Source organism: Carassius gibelio, chromosome B22, assembly GCF_023724105.1.
Source record: "Carassius gibelio isolate Cgi1373 ecotype wild population from Czech Republic chromosome B22, carGib1.2-hapl.c, whole genome shotgun sequence".
NCBI lineage: Eukaryota > Metazoa > Chordata > Actinopteri > Cypriniformes > Cyprinidae > Carassius > Carassius gibelio.
Genome location: NC_068417.1, coordinates 5354027 through 5374438, shown reverse-complemented (window position 1 = coordinate 5374438; position 20412 = coordinate 5354027). Strand labels below are relative to the sequence as shown.

Genomic DNA, 20412 nt, shown 5'->3' with positions numbered 1-20412 from the left:
TTTAAATCCACATTTATTGGTCCATTTTTCAATTTCAAATAATGGAGCGAGTATTTTCTTATTGACATGATATTTTTCGACCTCTGATCCATCATCTGCATACAAAGATGTTCCTACATTTTGTTCAACCTGAGAGAAAATGTCATTAATCATTATGTTGAATAGTAAAGGACTACATACACGTCCTTGTGGAGTCTGGAATATACTTCACCTACTCCTCACTTGTATTTTCCTGTTAAATAAAACACATCTAAAACTCAATTATACATCCCACATTCAATTCCTAATGATTTTAATGTGACCAATAATCCTGCTTTGTCCTCTGTGAGGTCATATATTCTTCTTCTTTTGTTTTTATTAGCGGTTAGCAAACAGTGTTCGGTGCATTACCCACTGATCTGGAGTGTGGACTAATTCACTATACAAATTAATTACCTTTAAACAAATAAAATCAATAAACGTATAGTTCTCAAATTCAACGTCGTGTATTTTGATGTCACGCATGTCTTAGCACAGTGATTCTCAAACGTCTTACAGTGATGTAACATTTAACATTGTTCTGTGTAGCCCTTCTCTTCCACTTAGACCACAGTCACACCTTTACTATTAAAGGACAACATCTGCACCTTAAATTGATTTACAGGTGTATATATAGCCTTTATAGAGACAAATATTTTCTATCCTTATTAATTATATCTTATGTCATGTTTTATGTGATATTCTTAACATTCCATTAATTGTATTATTAATATAATCAATAAAGCAATAAAATATGGCAAATCGACAATAGCCTACTTGTGAACTTAAAAATAAAACAGACAATAGGTGACGGCAAATCACTGTCTTCATGAGCCGGGCATCATTCATTCATTCAGTGACAAAGCTAATGCTGTAGTTATTAATCAATAAAGACGCAGATACATTCACTAAACATCACTTGCTTGGAGATGCACACCAGATAATACAGATTTAGTTGGAACTAGTGTCATTTCATTGCAAAATATAACAAACATGACAATATTCGTTTTAAAATGTAAGGTAAATTTAACGTGCATTGTTCACTCAATATAATCTTTTTTTGTTGAACTGTTGTAAAAATGTATGTCGCATTCACCATCGTTTGGATATTCAGGGAAATTTGCATTCTTGTTCGTATTTTAAACATGAAAACAATAACTCACACAGGGTTTCTGTATCAGAGAGAGATTAAATCAATATCAATGTACAGTCCAAGTCAATGCTCTTCATGCTATTAAGTGAAGATCTACTTTAAGAAACATTGAACAGCATCATGATTTGCTAAAGCAGCACATTCAGTGTTATCCTATCACATGCACGCTGCTTGTGTGGAAGAAGTTAGTTAAGAAGATATTTAGAAGACTGCTGGTAATCAAACAGTTGGTGGTTCCCAATGACTTCCATAGTAGATAAAAAATACTAAGGAATGGCAAAAATCATAAATCATAAATGATGACAGAATTTTCATTTTTAGGTAAACTATTCCTTTAATGTTTTATAATTGCGTTAGTATTAGTTTTTATTCCTTGTTTTAAAGTATTTTATTACTTTAGCTTCCATGATTTTGATAGAATGCCTCATTAGGCCTAATTATAAATAATTAAAGAGAACACTCTGATTTCTATGATTAATAGATGCTGCTTTGTGCTGTCAGACACTGATTTTATTCAGTCTGTCTGTTGTTTTAGTTATACTAAAGCAATATATTGGGCCAAATGTTTGTTGTAAGTCTCAACCGGTAGATGGAAAACAAACTATCGTGATTTCTGATCGAGCGTTTGGACACGGAAGCGGTGACGTCACACTCAAACTGCGGTCAAGCCAGCCGCACTTCAGAAAAACACCGTCAAGCCAGCCGCGAGTGAAATTTATATGCGCGTGTATTACTATAATTACGGCAATAGCAGGAACAACAGAGAGGGAACGCGCTTTCAGAGCGCTTTTCATCTATACGTTCAGATTTGATCTATGACGACCTTTTTCGCCCATCTGCTCTAATATTCGTGTAACTTATTGTTTTCCTTGACTCCTCTGTATTACTATAATTTTCAGCCTTTCAAAGCATTACAATTATTAGTAGAAAACGAGATATGGGACATTCATTGATTTAGAAGACACTTTTTTATGATGAGAAAGAAGCAATTAAAGGTCAGTTCTTAAAGAAGACATCCCATACTATATCCATACCTCACATAAAACCATTTTACTGGACACTTTTAGAGATATAGGATAATATTACACTTTACAAGTCTTTAAAGATCCCATTTCTAACAAGTAGAAAAAAAAACAATGGTCAGTTCTTATAAGGGACTTCGCATACTATATGCAAACTTAATATCAAACCATTGTACAACAGCATTTTTGAGATATGGGACATTATTACACTTTAAAGGGTTATAAAGATCATATTTCTAATAAATAGAAAAAAAACAATGGTCAGTTCTTATCAAGGACGTCCCATACTATATACACAAAAAATCATTTTGCTAAAGCATTTTTGAGATATGGGTCCATATGGCGATTAAGAGGGCTATAAAGACCCCTATAGCGGAGTACAAAACTTTTTATCCACAGGAAGAAGGAGGCGGAAACCGGCCATCAATCAAATAAGGCTTTTAATAACAAAATAAACACAAAACACTGCGACAGCCCTTCACGGACGACTGTCGCTTACAAACAAAAACCAAGTACAAACTAAAATCATGGCCTGGCCTGGTCCTTTCTCGTTGTTCACTGTCGTCGCCCCCTCTTTTGTATCCTTCCATCTCCACCGCGGGACGCGAGACCGGTGAGTGGAGCAGGCGTCGCTCATTTCCAGTCACTCCACTGGCCTCATTCCGTTCTCATGGCTCGCGGCCCCGCCCCACTCATCACAACCCTATTTCTAATAAGTAGAAAAAAACAAAGGTCAGTTCATATAAGGGACATCCCAAACTATATGCAAACCTCATATCAAACCATTTTACTGCAGCATTTTTGAGATATGGGACATTATTACACTTTAAAGGGCTATAAAGACCCCATTTCTAATAAGTAGAAAAAAACAATGGTCAGTTCTTATAAAGGATATGCCATACTATATGCACACCTCATATCAAACAATTTTACTGCAGCATTTTTGAGATATGGGTCCAAATGGTGATTTGGAGGGCTATAAAGACATAATTTCTAATAAGTAGAAAAAAACAATGGTCAGTTCTTATAAAGGACATGCCATACTATATGCACACCTCATATCAAACCATTTTACTGCAGCATTTTCGAGATATGGGACATTATTACACTTTAAATGGCTGTAAAGATCCCATTTCTAATAAGTAGAAAAAAACAATGGTCTGTTCCTATAAGGGATGTCCCATACTATTTGCACACCTCATATCAAACCATTTTACTGCAGCATTTTTAAGATACGGGACATTATTACACTATAAAGGGCTGTAAAGATCCCATTTCTAATAAGTAGAAAAAAACAAAAGTCAGTTCTTATCATGGACATCCCATACTATATGCACACCTCTTATCAAACCATTTTACTGCAGCATTTTCGAGATATGGGACATTATTACACTTTAAATGGCTGTAAAGATCCCATTTCTAATAAGTAGAAAAAAACAACAGTCAGTTCTTATCTGGGATGTCCCATACTATATGCACACCTCATATCAAACCATTTTACTGCAGCATTTTTCAGATATGGGACAATACAATGATTTAGAGGGCTATAAAGACACCATTTCTAATAAGTAGAAAAAAACAATAGTCAGTTCTTATCAGGGATGTCCCATACTATATCCACACCTCATATCAAACCATTTTACTGCAGCATTTTCAAGATATGGGACATTATTACACTTTAAAGGGCTATAAAGATCCCATTTGTAATAAGTAGAAAAAAAGAATAGTCAATTCTTATCAGGGACCTCCCATACTATATGCACACCTCATATCAAACCATTTTACTGCAGCATTTTCGAGATATGGGTCCAAATGGTGATTTGGAGGGCTATAAAGACATAATTTCTAATAAGTAGAAAAAAACAATGGTCAGTTCTTATCAGGGATGTCCCATACTATATGCACACCTCATATCAAACCATTTTACTGCAGCATTTTCAAGATATGGGACATTATTACACTTTAAAGGGCTATAAAGATCCCATTTGTAATAAGTAGAAAAAAAGAATAGTCAATTCTTATCAGGGACCTCCCATACTATATGCACACCTCATATCAAACCATTTTACTGCAGCATTTTCGAGATATGGGTCCAAATGGTGATTTGGAGGGCTATAAAGACGTAATTTCTAATAAGTAGAAAAAAACAATGGTCAGTTCTTATCAGGGACGTCCCATACTATATGCACACCTCATATCAAACCATTTTACTGCAGGACTTTTGAGATATGGGACAATACAATGATTTAGAGGGCTATAAAGACACCATTTCTAATAAGTAGAAAAAAACAATAGTCAATTCTTATCAGGGACCTCCCATACTATATGCACACCTCATATCAAACCATTTTACTGCAGCATTTTCGAGATATGGGTCCAAATGGTGATTTGGAGGGCTATAAAGACGTAATTTCTAATAAGTAGAAAAAAACAATGGTCAGTTCTTATCAGGGACGTCCCATACTATATGCACACCTCATATCAAACCATTTTACTGCAGGACTTTTGAGATATGGGACATTATTACACTTTAACGGGCTTTAAAGATCCCATTTCTAATAAGTAGAAAAAAACAATGGTCAGTTCTCATAAGGGACATCCCATACTATATGCACACATAATGGTTTGATATAAAACCCAGTCTACTGCAACATTAATGAGATATGGACCTATATTGTGCTTTAGGGGGCTATAAAGATAAAGGGTATATTCACTTCAGAGGCTCATAGAGAAATGTAATGTTTTCTAAAATCTATGAGTAAATCCATGGAAAACATTTTACTGTATGGTTTTTTTAAGAGCTAGCAAGTATTTCACATATAGAGTTATAAAACATTACATTTATCTATTCCAATAATAATAATAATAATAAACAATTGTCATAAGGGACATCACCAAATATGTGCAGCCATTATAAAAAACATTTCAGTTTACCAATCTGGAACTGCATGCATTCAGAGTCAGTTCTGAGACTTTGCATAACTTTGAGACATGTAGAAATGTCAGCTTATAAAAGTAGAGGAAAACGATGCCCATTTCATGCAAGGCACCTCCTACTTTATTAGCACAGCTAAAATAAAATCTGGGTACTTTGGCAGTTTGGACTTACATGTATTCTAATTCAACAAAATGCTATTTAACTACATAAGTAGGAACACTTACTATTTTTAAAAGGCAAACAATAATACTACCTTCGTGCAGAGTTCAGTGTCAATCCTGCTCCAGCAAACCTTTCTGTAACTATGAATTGTTCCTGACTCTTAATTAGATTAGGGTTGGAACTGAACTTTAAGTGAGATTTCCAGAAACAAGACTGGGGATACGCTATGATCCATTCATCCATTGAATGCAAGCTACTCTAAACTTTCACAGAGCAAAGACTCCATATTTGGTGTTTAGAAAGTGTGTGAAGTATAGTGTGACAGACAAGTGTGTGTGACTTCATATTTGCTGAAAGAATAGGGAGTGCCTTGCATGCAAAGGCCATTATTTTTATCTACTGTATGTATTTAACCTGATGTTTATATAAACCTCAAAACTGGGGAAAAAATATCCAGTCTATAATATATATATAAAGTAGCTCATATTCTATCCGCACAGATAGTCTGAAGTGTGATATATATATATATATATATATATATATATATATATATATATATATATATATATAATATTTTAAAATTTGGATGTATGCAACAAACTGCCAAAGTACACAGACTTCAGATTATCTGTGCTGATAGAATATGAGCTACTTTGTAAGAAAAGGCCATTATTTATTTTAAGTATTTGAAAAAAACATTTCTATAGGTTGCAAAAAATTAGGAAATATTAAAATGTATTTGAGTGTTTTGTTCTATATGAATGCATGCTTCTACAAACTGCCACAGTACACAGACTTCACATTAGGTGTGCTTAAAATGTAGGAGGAACTTTAGAAGGAATGGCCTTTTTTTAAACTTATTTGAAATAGTTCTCAAAACTGGAGTTTCTGAGGATTTTCTTGAATTTTAACCCCAAATTGCTATCGTAAAATATCTTTATACACCAAATACTTCAGTAAAATAGTTTTATATAAGGTGTGCTTGTGGGATGTCCCATGTACTAACTGATCATTGTATTCTTCTACTTATTAGAAATGGGGTCTTTCTAGGCCTCTGAAACAGAATACATTTCAGAAAAACAGAAAAACATCTTTTCAAAATGCTAGAAATGCAGTAAAACTTTTTTATATAAGGTGGGAATATAGTATGGCACCTCCAATATACAAACTAAATATTGTTTTTTTTTTCAACTTATTAGAAATGGGGGTTCCACTTTATATTGTGTCCCTAATACCTGTGTACTTAGTAATTAGATGTGTATGTAGTATGTAACCACAGTGTAAGTACACATTGGTACATAGTATCTATAGCTCTAATGTTTGTGTAACTACATATTTGTAATAACCCATTGAATGGTATGTGTAAGTACAAATGTGCAACAGGACATTGGTGATAAAATTTATTGGTAAGAAAGTACAAATGTGTAACAGGACTAATAGCAATATTAAATTTATTATGTAATTACCCCTATGTTACACTGCAGTGGCAAGTAAATTAGGCTTTACATATAAAATGTGGTTGGTGTCCACAATGTTGCACTTTAAATGAAGTCGACAGTTCCTGAGGAGTTACCATGTAAGTACACGGGTATTAAAGTGGTGCACCAACTCCTCCCACTTTACAGAACCCTAAACCCACCCATCTCCACCACCTGGATCAAATGGTTCAAATTACATATTGTTGTTACAAAATGTAGATTTACATGTCCTGTTATACATTTGTACTTGCACAAACCATTCTGAGGGTTGTTACAAAAATATTATAGCCATGGATACTATATACCAATGTATACTTACACTGTGTTATATATTACGTACACATGTAGTTACATTGTATATACACAGGTATTAAGAACACTTAAGATAATGTGGGAGCGACATGGGATATTTATAGCCCAAAGAATCACCATATAGTCCCATATCTGAAAATGCTGCTGTAAAATGGTTTGATATGAGGTGTGCATATAGTATGGGACATCCCTTAAAGGAGCTGACATTTGTTTTTCAACTTATTAGAAATGTGGTCTTCTAAATTACCATATGGACCCATATCTCAAAAATGCTGCAGTAAAATGGTTTGATATGAGGTGTGCATATAGTATGGGACGTCCCTGATAAGAACTGACTATTCTTTTTTCTACTTATTAGAAATTGGATCTTTATAGCCCTTTAAAGTGTAATAATGTCCCATATCTCAAAAATGCTGCAGTAAAAGGGTTTGATATGAGGTGTGCATATAGTATGGGATGTCCTTTATAAGAACTGACCATTGTTTTTTTCTACTTATTAGAAATGATGTCTTTATAGCCCTCCAAATCACCATTTGGACCCATATCTCAAAAATGCTGAAGTAAAATGGTTTGATATGAGGTGTGCAAATAGTATGGGACGTCCCTTATAGGAACAGACCATTGTTTTTTTCTACTTATTAGAAATGGGATCTTTACAGCCATTTAAAGTGTAATAATGTCCCATATCTCGAAAATGCTGCAGTAAAATGGTTTGATATGAGGTGTGCATATAGTATGGCATGTCCTTTATAAGAACTGACCATTGTTTTTTTCTACTTATTAGAAATGGGGTCTTTGTAGCACTCTAAATCACCATTTGGACCCATATCTCAAAAATGCTGCAGTAAAAGGGTTTGATATGAGGTGTGCATATAGTTTGGGACATCCCTTATAGGAACATACCATTATGTTTATCTACTTATTAGAAATGGGATCTTTATAGCCCTTTAAAATATAATAATGTCCCATATCTCGAAAATTCTGCAGTAAAATGGTTTGATATGAGGTGTGCATATAGTATGGCATATCCTTTATAAGAACTGACCATTGTTTTTTCTACTTATTAGAAATGGGATCTTTATAGCCCTTTAAAGTGTAATAATGTCCCATATCTCGAAAATGCTGCAGTAAAATGGTTTGATATGAGGTGTGCATATAGTATGGGATGTCCCTGATAAGAACTGACTTTTGTTTTTTTCTACTTATTAGAAATGGGATCTTTATAGCCCTTTAAAGTGTAATAATGTCCCATATCTTGAAAATGCTGGAGTAAAATGGTTTGATATGAGGTGTGCATATAGTATGGGACATCCCTGATAAGAACTGACTGTTGCTTTTTTCTACTTATTAGAAATGGGATCTTTACAGCCCTTTATAGTGTAATAATGTCCCGTATCTTAAAAATGCTGCAGTAAAATGGTTTGATATGAGGTGTGCATATAGTATGGGACGTCCCTGATAAGAACTGACTATTGTTTTTTTCTACTTATTAGAAATGGTGTCTTTATAGCCCTCTAAATCATTGTATTGTCCCATATCTGAAAAATGCTGCAGTAAAATGGTTTGATATGAGGTGTGCAAATAGTATGGGACATCCCTTATAGGAACAGACCATTGTTTTTTTTCTACTTATTAGAAATGGGATCTTTACAGCCATTTAAAGTGTAATAATGTCCCATATCTCGAAAATGCTGCAGTAAAATGGTTTGATATGAGGTGTGCATATAGTATGGCATGTCCTTTATAAGAACTGACCATTGTTTTTTTCTACTTATTAGAAATTATGTCTTTATAGCCCTCCAAATCACCATTTGGACCCATATCTCAAAAATGCTGCAGTAAAATTGTTTGATATGAGGTGTGCATATAGTATGGCATATCCTTTATAAGAACTGACCATTGTTTTTTTCTACTTATTAGAAATGGGGTCTTTATAGCCCTTTAAAGTGTAATAATGTCCCATATCTCAAAAATGCTGCAGTAAAAGGGTTTGATATGAGGTGTGCATATAGTATGGGATGTCCTTTATAAGAACTGACCATTGTTTTTTTCTACTTATTAGAAATGATGTCTTTATAGTCCTCCAAATCACCATTTGGACCCATATCTCAAAAATGCTGCAGTAAAATGGTTTGATATGAGGTGTGCATATAGTATGGGATGTCCCTGATAAGAACTGACTTTTGTTTTTTTCTACTTATTAGAAATGGGATCTTTATAGCCCTTTAAAGTGTAATAATGTCCCATATCTTGAAAATGCTGCAGTAAAATGGTTTGATATGAGGTGTGCATATAGTATGGGACATCCCTGATAAGAACTGACTGTTGCTTTTTTCTACTTATTAGAAATGGGATCTTTACAGCCATTTAAAGTGTAATAATGTCCCATATTTTGAAAATGCTGCAGTAAAATGGTTTGATATGAGGTGTGCATATAGTATGGGATGTTCCTGATAAGAACTGACTTGTTTTTTTCTACTTATTAGAAATGGGATCTTTATAGCCCTTTAAAGTGTAATAATGTCCCATATCTTGAAAATGCTGCAGTAAAATGGTTTGATATGAGGTGTGCATATAGTATGGGACATCCCTGATAAGAACTGACTGTTGCTTTTTTCTACTTATTAGAAATGGGATCTTTACAGCCATTTAAAGTGTAATAATGTCCCATATCTCGAAAATGCTGCAGTAAAATGGTTTGATATGAGGTGTGCATATAGTATGGGATGTCCCTGATAAGAACTGACTTTTGTTTTTTTCTACTTATTAGAAATGGGATCTTTATGACCCTTTAAATTGTAATAATGTCCCATATCTTGAAAATGCTGCAGTAAAATGGTTTGATATGAGGTGTGCATATAGTATGGGACATCCCTGATAAGAACTGACTGTTGCTTTTTTCTACTTATTAGAAATGGGATCTTTACAGCCATTTAAAATGTAACAATGTCCCATATCTCGAAAATGCTGCAGTAAAATGGTTTGATATGAGGTGTGCATATAGTATGGGACGTCCCTGATAAGAACTGATTTTTGTTTTTTTCTACTTATTAGAAATGGGATCTTTATGACCCTTTAAATTGTAATAATGTCCCATATCTTGAAAATGCTGCAGTAAAATGGTTTGATATGAGGTGTGCATATAGTATGGGACATCCCTGATAAGAACTGACTGTTGCTTTTTTCTACTTATTAGAAATGGGATCTTTACAGCCATTTAAAATGTAATAATGTCCCATATCTCGAAAATGCTGCAGTAAAATGGTTTGATATGAGGTGTGCATATAGTATGGGACATCCCTGATAAGAACTGACTATTGTTTTTTTCTACTTATTAGAAATGGTGTCTTTATAGCCCTCTAAATCATTGTATTGTCCCATATCTGAAAAATGCTGCAGTAAAATGGTTTGAAATGAGGTGTGCATATAGTATGGGACATCCCAGATAAGAACTGACTGTTGTTTTTTTCTACTTATTAGAAATGGGATCTTTACAGCCATTTAAAGTGTAATAATGTCCCATATCTCGAAAATGCTGCAGTAAAATGGTTTGATATGAGGTGTGCATATATTAGGGGATGTCCCTGATAAGAACTGACTTTCGTTTTTTTCTACTTATTAGAAATGGGATCTTTATAGCCCTTTAAAGTGTAATAATGTCCCATATCTCAAAAATGCTGCAGTAAAATGGTTTGATATGAGGTGTGCATATAGTATGGCATGTCCTTTATAAGAACTGACCATTGTTTTTTTCTACTTATTAGAAATGGGGTCTTTGTAGCACTCTAAATCACCATTTGGACCCATATCTCAAAAATGCTGCAGTAAAAGGGTTTGATATGAGGTGTGCATATAGTATGGGACATCCCTTATAGGAACATACCATTGTTTTTATCTACTTATTAGAAATGGGATCTTTATAGCCCTTTAAAATATAATAATGTCCCATATCTCGAAAATTCTGCAGTAAAATGGTTTGATATGAGGTGTGCATATAGTATGGGATGTCCCTGATAAGAACTGACTTTTGTTTTTTTCTACTTATTAGAAATGGGATCTTTACAGCCCTTTAAAGTGTAAAAATGTCTCGTATCTTAAAAATGCTGCAGTAAAATGGTTTCATATGAAGGGTGCATATAGTATGGGACGTCCCTGATAAGAACTGACTATTGTTTTTTTCTACTTATTAGAAATGTTGTCTTTATAGCCCTCTAAATTGCCACATGGACCCATATCTCAAAAATGCTGCAGTAAAATGGTTTGATATGATTTGTGCATATAGTATGGAATGTCCTTTATAAGATCTGACCATTGTTTTTTTCTACTTATTAGAAATGGGATCTTCACAGCCCGTTAAAGTGTAATAATTTCCCATTTCTGGAAAAAGCTGCAGTAAAATGGTTTGATATGAGATGTGCTCATAGTATGGGACGTCACTGATAAGAACTGACTTTTGTTTTTTTCTACTTATTAGAAATGGGATCTTTATAGCCCTTTAAAGTGTAATAATGTCCCATATCTTGAAAATGCTGGAGTAAAATGGTTTGATATGAGGTGTGCATATAGTATGGGACATCCCTGATAAGAACTGACTGTTGCTTTTTTCTACTTATTAGAAATGGGATCTTTACAGCCCTTTATAGTGTAATAATGTCCCGTATCTTAAAAATGCTGCAGTAAAATGGTTTGATATGAGGTGTGCATATAGTATGGGACGTCCCTGATAAGAACTGACTATTGTTTTTTTCTACTTATTAGAAATGGTGTCTTTATAGCCCTCTAAATCATTGTATTGTCCCATATCTGAAAAATGCTGCAGTAAAATGGTTTGATATGAGGTGTGCAAATAGTATGGGACATCCCTTATAGGAACAGACCATTGTTTTTTTCTACTTATTAGAAATGGGATCTTTACAGCCATTTAAAGTGTAATAATGTCCCATATCTCGAAAATGCTGCAGTAAAATGGTTTGATATGAGGTGTGCATATAGTATGGCATGTCCTTTATAAGAACTGACCATTGTTTTTTTCTACTTATTAGAAATTATGTCTTTATAGCCCTCCAAATCACCATTTGGACCCATATCTCAAAAATGCTGCAGTAAAATTGTTTGATATGAGGTGTGCATATAGTATGGCATATCCTTTATAAGAACTGACCATTGTTTTTTTCTACTTATTAGAAATGGGGTCTTTATAGCCCTTTAAAGTGTAATAATGTCCCATATCTCAAAAATGCTGCAGTAAAAGGGTTTGATATGAGGTGTGCATATAGTATGGGATGTCCTTTATAAGAACTGACCATTGTTTTTTTCTACTTATTAGAAATGATGTCTTTATAGTCCTCCAAATCACCATTTGGACCCATATCTCAAAAATGCTGCAGTAAAATGGTTTGATATGAGGTGTGCATATAGTATGGGATGTCCCTGATAAGAACTGACTTTTGTTTTTTTCTACTTATTAGAAATGGGATCTTTATAGCCCTTTAAAGTGTAATAATGTCCCATATCTTGAAAATGCTGCAGTAAAATGGTTTGATATGAGGTGTGCATATAGTATGGGACATCCCTGATAAGAACTGACTGTTGCTTTTTTCTACTTATTAGAAATGGGATCTTTACAGCCATTTAAAGTGTAATAATGTCCCATATTTTGAAAATGCTGCAGTAAAATGGTTTGATATGAGGTGTGCATATAGTATGGGATGTTCCTGATAAGAACTGACTTTTGTTTTTTTCTACTTATTAGAAATGGGATCTTTATAGCCCTTTAAAGTGTAATAATGTCCCATATCTTGAAAATGCTGCAGTAAAATGGTTTGATATGAGGTGTGCATATAGTATGGGACATCCCTGATAAGAACTGACTGTTGCTTTTTTCTACTTATTAGAAATGGGATCTTTACAGCCATTTAAAGTGTAATAATGTCCCATATCTCGAAAATGCTGCAGTAAAATGGTTTGATATGAGGTGTGCATATAGTATGGGATGTCCCTGATAAGAACTGACTTTTGTTTTTTTCTACTTATTAGAAATGGGATCTTTATGACCCTTTAAATTGTAATAATGTCCCATATCTTGAAAATGCTGCAGTAAAATGGTTTGATATGAGGTGTGCATATAGTATGGGACATCCCTGATAAGAACTGACTGTTGCTTTTTTCTACTTATTAGAAATGGGATCTTTACAGCCATTTAAAATGTAACAATGTCCCATATCTCGAAAATGCTGCAGTAAAATGGTTTGATATGAGGTGTGCATATAGTATGGGACGTCCCTGATAAGAACTGATTTTTGTTTTTTTCTACTTATTAGAAATGGGATCTTTATGACCCTTTAAATTGTAATAATGTCCCATATCTTGAAAATGCTGCAGTAAAATGGTTTGATATGAGGTGTGCATATAGTATGGGACATCCCTGATAAGAACTGACTGTTGCTTTTTTCTACTTATTAGAAATGGGATCTTTACAGCCATTTAAAATGTAATAATGTCCCATATCTCGAAAATGCTGCAGTAAAATGGTTTGATATGAGGTGTGCATATAGTATGGGACATCCCTGATAAGAACTGACTATTGTTTTTTTCTACTTATTAGAAATGGTGTCTTTATAGCCCTCTAAATCATTGTATTGTCCCATATCTGAAAAATGCTGCAGTAAAATGGTTTGAAATGAGGTGTGCATATAGTATGGGACATCCCAGATAAGAACTGACTGTTGTTTTTTTCTACTTATTAGAAATGGGATCTTTACAGCCATTTAAAGTGTAATAATGTCCCATATCTCGAAAATGCTGCAGTAAAATGGTTTGATATGAGGTGTGCATATATTAGGGGATGTCCCTGATAAGAACTGACTTTCGTTTTTTTCTACTTATTAGAAATGGGATCTTTATAGCCCTTTAAAGTGTAATAATGTCCCATATCTCAAAAATGCTGCAGTAAAATGGTTTGATATGAGGTGTGCATATAGTATGGCATGTCCTTTATAAGAACTGACCATTGTTTTTTTCTACTTATTAGAAATGGGGTCTTTGTAGCACTCTAAATCACCATTTGGACCCATATCTCAAAAATGCTGCAGTAAAAGGGTTTGATATGAGGTGTGCATATAGTATGGGACATCCCTTATAGGAACATACCATTGTTTTTATCTACTTATTAGAAATGGGATCTTTATAGCCCTTTAAAATATAATAATGTCCCATATCTCGAAAATTCTGCAGTAAAATGGTTTGATATGAGGTGTGCATATAGTATGGGATGTCCCTGATAAGAACTGACTATTGTTTTTTTCTACTTATTAGAAATGTTGTCTTTATAGCCCTCTAAATTGCCACATGGACCCATATCTCAAAAATGCTGCAGTAAAATGGTTTGATATGATTTGTGCATATAGTATGGAATGTCCTTTATAAGATCTGACCATTGTTTTTTTCTACTTATTAGAAATGGGATCTTCACAGCCCGTTAAAGTGTAATAATTTCCCATTTCTGGAAAAAGCTGCAGTAAAATGGTTTGATATGAGATGTGCTCATAGTATGGGACGTCACTGATAAGAACTGACTTTTGTTTTTTTCTACTTATTAGAAATGGGATCTTTATAGCCCTTTAAAGTGTAATAATGTCCCATATCTTGAAAATGCTGGAGTAAAATGGTTTGATATGAGGTGTGCATATAGTATGGGACATCCCTGATAAGAACTGACTGTTGCTTTTTTCTACTTATTAGAAATGGGATCTTTACAGCCCTTTATAGTGTAATAATGTCCCGTATCTTAAAAATGCTGCAGTAAAATGGTTTGATATGAGGTGTGCATATAGTATGGGACGTCCCTGATAAGAACTGACTATTGTTTTTTTCTACTTATTAGAAATGGTGTCTTTATAGCCCTCTAAATCATTGTATTGTCCCATATCTGAAAAATGCTGCAGTAAAATGGTTTGATATGAGGTGTGCAAATAGTATGGGACATCCCTTATAGGAACAGACCATTGTTTTTTTCTACTTATTAGAAATGGGATCTTTACAGCCATTTAAAGTGTAATAATGTCCCATATCTCGAAAATGCTGCAGTAAAATGGTTTGATATGAGGTGTGCATATAGTATGGCATGTCCTTTATAAGAACTGACCATTGTTTTTTTCTACTTATTAGAAATTATGTCTTTATAGCCCTCCAAATCACCATTTGGACCCATATCTCAAAAATGCTGCAGTAAAATTGTTTGATATGAGGTGTGCATATAGTATGGCATATCCTTTATAAGAACTGACCATTGTTTTTTTCTACTTATTAGAAATGGGGTCTTTATAGCCCTTTAAAGTGTAATAATGTCCCATATCTCAAAAATGCTGCAGTAAAAGGGTTTGATATGAGGTGTGCATATAGTATGGGATGTCCTTTATAAGAACTGACCATTGTTTTTTTCTACTTATTAGAAATGATGTCTTTATAGTCCTCCAAATCACCATTTGGACCCATATCTCAAAAATGCTGCAGTAAAATGGTTTGATATGAGGTGTGCATATAGTATGGGATGTCCCTGATAAGAACTGACTTTTGTTTTTTTCTACTTATTAGAAATGGGATCTTTATAGCCCTTTAAAGTGTAATAATGTCCCATATCTTGAAAATGCTGCAGTAAAATGGTTTGATATGAGGTGTGCATATAGTATGGGACATCCCTGATAAGAACTGACTGTTGCTTTTTTCTACTTATTAGAAATGGGATCTTTACAGCCATTTAAAGTGTAATAATGTCCCATATTTTGAAAATGCTGCAGTAAAATGGTTTGATATGAGGTGTGCATATAGTATGGGATGTTCCTGATAAGAACTGACTTTTGTTTTTTTCTACTTATTAGAAATGGGATCTTTATAGCCCTTTAAAGTGTAATAATGTCCCATATCTTGAAAATGCTGCAGTAAAATGGTTTGATATGAGGTGTGCATATAGTATGGGACATCCCTGATAAGAACTGACTGTTGCTTTTTTCTACTTATTAGAAATGGGATCTTTACAGCCATTTAAAGTGTAATAATGTCCCATATCTCGAAAATGCTGCAGTAAAATGGTTTGATATGAGGTGTGCATATAGTATGGGATGTCCCTGATAAGAACTGACTTTTGTTTTTTTCTACTTATTAGAAATGGGATCTTTATGACCCTTTAAATTGTAATAATGTCCCATATCTTGAAAATGCTGCAGTAAAATGGTTTGATATGAGGTGTGCATATAGTATGGGACATCCCTGATAAGAACTGACTGTTGCTTTTTTCTACTTATTAGAAATGGGATCTTTACAGCCATTTAAAATGTAACAATGTCCCATATCTCGAAAATGCTGCAGTAAAATGGTTTGATATGAGGTGTGCATATAGTATGGGACGTCCCTGATAAGAACTGATTTTTGTTTTTTTCTACTTATTAGAAATGGGATCTTTATGACCCTTTAAATTGTAATAATGTCCCATATCTTGAAAATGCTGCAGTAAAATGGTTTGATATGAGGTGTGCATATAGTATGGGACATCCCTGATAAGAACTGACTGTTGCTTTTTTCTACTTATTAGAAATGGGATCTTTACAGCCATTTAAAATGTAATAATGTCCCATATCTCGAAAATGCTGCAGTAAAATGGTTTGATATGAGGTGTGCATATAGTATGGGACATCCCTGATAAGAACTGACTATTGTTTTTTTCTACTTATTAGAAATGGTGTCTTTATAGCCCTCTAAATCATTGTATTGTCCCATATCTGAAAAATGCTGCAGTAAAATGGTTTGAAATGAGGTGTGCATATAGTATGGGACATCCCAGATAAGAACTGACTGTTGTTTTTTTCTACTTATTAGAAATGGGATCTTTACAGCCATTTAAAGTGTAATAATGTCCCATATCTCGAAAATGCTGCAGTAAAATGGTTTGATATGAGGTGTGCATATATTAGGGGATGTCCCTGATAAGAACTGACTTTCGTTTTTTTCTACTTATTAGAAATGGGATCTTTATAGCCCTTTAAAGTGTAATAATGTCCCATATCTCAAAAATGCTGCAGTAAAATGGTTTGATATGAGGTGTGCATATAGTATGGCATGTCCTTTATAAGAACTGACCATTGTTTTTTTCTACTTATTAGAAATGGGGTCTTTGTAGCACTCTAAATCACCATTTGGACCCATATCTCAAAAATGCTGCAGTAAAAGGGTTTGATATGAGGTGTGCATATAGTATGGGACATCCCTTATAGGAACATACCATTGTTTTTATCTACTTATTAGAAATGGGATCTTTATAGCCCTTTAAAATATAATAATGTCCCATATCTCGAAAATTCTGCAGTAAAATGGTTTGATATGAGGTGTGCATATAGTATGGGATGTCCCTGATAAGAACTGACTTTTGTTTTTTTCTACTTATTAGAAATGGGATCTTTACAGCCCTTTAAAGTGTAAAAATGTCTCGTATCTTAAAAATGCTGCAGTAAAATGGTTTCATATGAAGGGTGCATATAGTATGGGACGTCCCTGATAAGAACTGACTATTGTTTTTTTCTACTTATTAGAAATGTTGTCTTTATAGCCCTCTAAATTGCCACATGGACCCATATCTCAAAAATGCTGCAGTAAAATGGTTTGATATGATTTGTGCATATAGTATGGAATGTCCTTTATAAGATCTGACCATTGTTTTTTTCTACTTATTAGAAATGGGATCTTCACAGCCCGTTAAAGTGTAATAATTTCCCATTTCTGGAAAAAGCTGCAGTAAAATGGTTTGATATGAGATGTGCTCATAGTATGGGACGTCACTGATGAGAACTGACTATTATTTTTTTCTACTTATTAGAAATGGGGTCTTTATAGCACTCTAAATTGCCATATGGACCCATATCTCAAACATGCTGCAGTAAAATGCTTTGATATGAGGTGTGCATATAGTATGGCATGTGCTTTATAAGAACTGACCATTGTTTTTTTCTACTTATTATAAATGGTGTCTTTATAGCCCTCCAAATCACCATTTGGACCCATATCTCAAAAATGCTGCAGTAAAATTGTTTGATATGAGGTGTGCATATAGTATGGCATATCCTTTATAAGAACTGACCATTGTTTTTTTCTACTTATTAGAAATGGGGTCTTTATAGCCCTTTAAAGTGTAATAATGTCCCATATCTCAAAAATGCTGCAGTAAAAGGGTTTGATATGATTTGTGCATATAGTATGGAATGTCCTTTATAAGATCTGACCATTGTTTTTTTCTACTTATTAGAAATGGGATCTTCACAGCCCGTTAAAGTGTAATAATTTCCCATTTCTGGAAAAAGCTGCAGTAAAATGGTTTGATATGAGATGTGCTCATAGTATGGGACGTCACTGATGAGAACTGACTATTATTTTTTTCTACTTATTAGAAATGGGGTCTTTATAGCACTCTAAATTGCCATATGGACCCATATCTCAAACATGCTGCAGTAAAATGCTTTGATATGAGGTGTGCATATAGTATGGCATGTGCTTTATAAGAACTGACCATTGTTTTTTTCTACTTATTATAAATGGTGTCTTTATAGCCATCGAAATCACCATTTGGACCCATATGTCAAAAATGCTGCAGTAAAAGGTTTTGATATGAGGTGTGCATATAGTATGGGAAATCCCTTATAGGAACAGACTATTGTTTTTTTCTACTTATTAGAAATGGTGTCTTTATAGCCCTTTAAATCATTGTATTGTCCCATATATTAAAAATGCTGCAGTAAAATGGTTTCATATGAAGTGTGCATATAGTATGGGATGTCCCTGATAAGAACTGACTATTGTTTTTTTCTACTTATTAGAAATGGTGTCTTTATCGCCCTCTAAATCATTGTATTGTCCCATATCTCAAAAATGCTGCAGTAAAATGGTTTCATATGAAGGGTGCAAATAGTATGTGATGTCCCTGATAAGAACTGACCTTTGTTTTTTTCTACTTATTAGAAATGTTGAATTTATAGCCCTCTAAATCGCGATATGGACGCATATCTCAAAAATGCTGCAGTAAAATGGTTTGATATGAGGTTTGCATATAGTTTGGGATGTCCCTTATATGAACTGACCTTTGTTTTTTTTCTACTTATTAGAAATAGGGTTGTGATGAGTGGGGCGGGGCCGCGAGCCATGAGAACGGAATGAGGCCAGTGGAGTGACTGGAAATGAGCGACGCCTTTTCCACTCACCGGTCTCGCGTCCCGCGGTGGAGATGGAAGGATACAAAAGAGGGTGCGACGACAGTGAACAACGAGAGAGGGCCAGGCCAGGCCATGATTTTAGTTTGTGTTTGGTTTTTGTTTGTAAGCGACAGTCGTCCGTGAAGGGCTGTCGCAGTGTTTTGTGTTTATTTTGTTATTAAAAGCCTTATTTGATTGATGGCCGGTTTCCGCCTCCTTCTTCTTGTGGATAAAAAGTTTTGTACTCCGCTATAGGGGTCTTTATAGCCCTCTTAATCGCCATATGGACCCATATCTCAAAAATGCTTTAGCAAAATGATTTTTTGTGCATATAGTATGGGACGTCCCTGATAAGAACTGACCATTGTTTTTTTCTATTTATTAGAAATATGATCTTTATAACCCTTTAAAGTGTAATAATGGACGCATATCTCAAAAATGCTGTTGTACAATGGTTTGATATGAAGTTTGCATATAGTATGCGAAGTCCCTTATAAGAACTGACCATTGTTTTTTTCTACTTGTTAGAAATGGGATCTTAAAAGACTTGTAAAGTGTAATATTATCCTATATCTCTAAAAGGCTCCAGTAAAATGGTTTTATGTGAGGTATGGATATAGTATGGGATGTCTTCTTTAAGAACTGACCTTTAATTGCTTCTTTCTCATCATAAAAAAGTGTCTTCTAAATCAATGAATGTCCCATATCTCGTTTTCTACTAATAATTGTAATGCTTTGAAAGGCTGAAAATTATAGTAATACAGAGCAGTCAAGGAAAACAATAAGTTACACGAATATTAGAGCAGATGGGCGAAAAAGGTCGTCATAGATCAAATCTGAACGTATAGATGAAAAGCGCTCTGAAAGCGCGTTCCCTCTCTGTTGTTCCTGCTATTGCCGTAATTATAGTAATACACGCGCATATAAATTTCACTCGCGGCTGGCTTGACGGTGTTTTTCTGAAGTGCGGCTGGCTTGACCGCAGTACACTCAAGGTCTTAAAAAATACTTTCGATTTCACATCACAGAAACAACAGCATAACACAGAAGAGGAAATACGAAAAACACTTTCAGAAAGAGAATCGTGTTCAATAAACCC

The 20412-nt window shown here is 34.2% G+C and overlaps 1 protein-coding gene and 1 long non-coding RNA gene across 2 annotated transcripts in view; one reads left to right on the top strand and one right to left on the bottom strand.

Moving 5' to 3' along the window:
• Window positions 1–20412, bottom strand: part of LOC127987694 (uncharacterized) — a 2462016-nt gene that overhangs the window by 1547908 nt on the left and 893696 nt on the right. The gene's annotated exons all lie outside the window — the stretch shown is intronic.
• Window positions 8001–18112, top strand: LOC127987785 (uncharacterized). The gene is made up of 6 exons (XR_008161388.1): window positions 8001–8089; window positions 8231–8941; window positions 11070–11779; window positions 11922–13341; window positions 15046–17033; window positions 17176–18112. It is a non-coding gene; the product is annotated as an uncharacterized LOC127987785 (long non-coding RNA).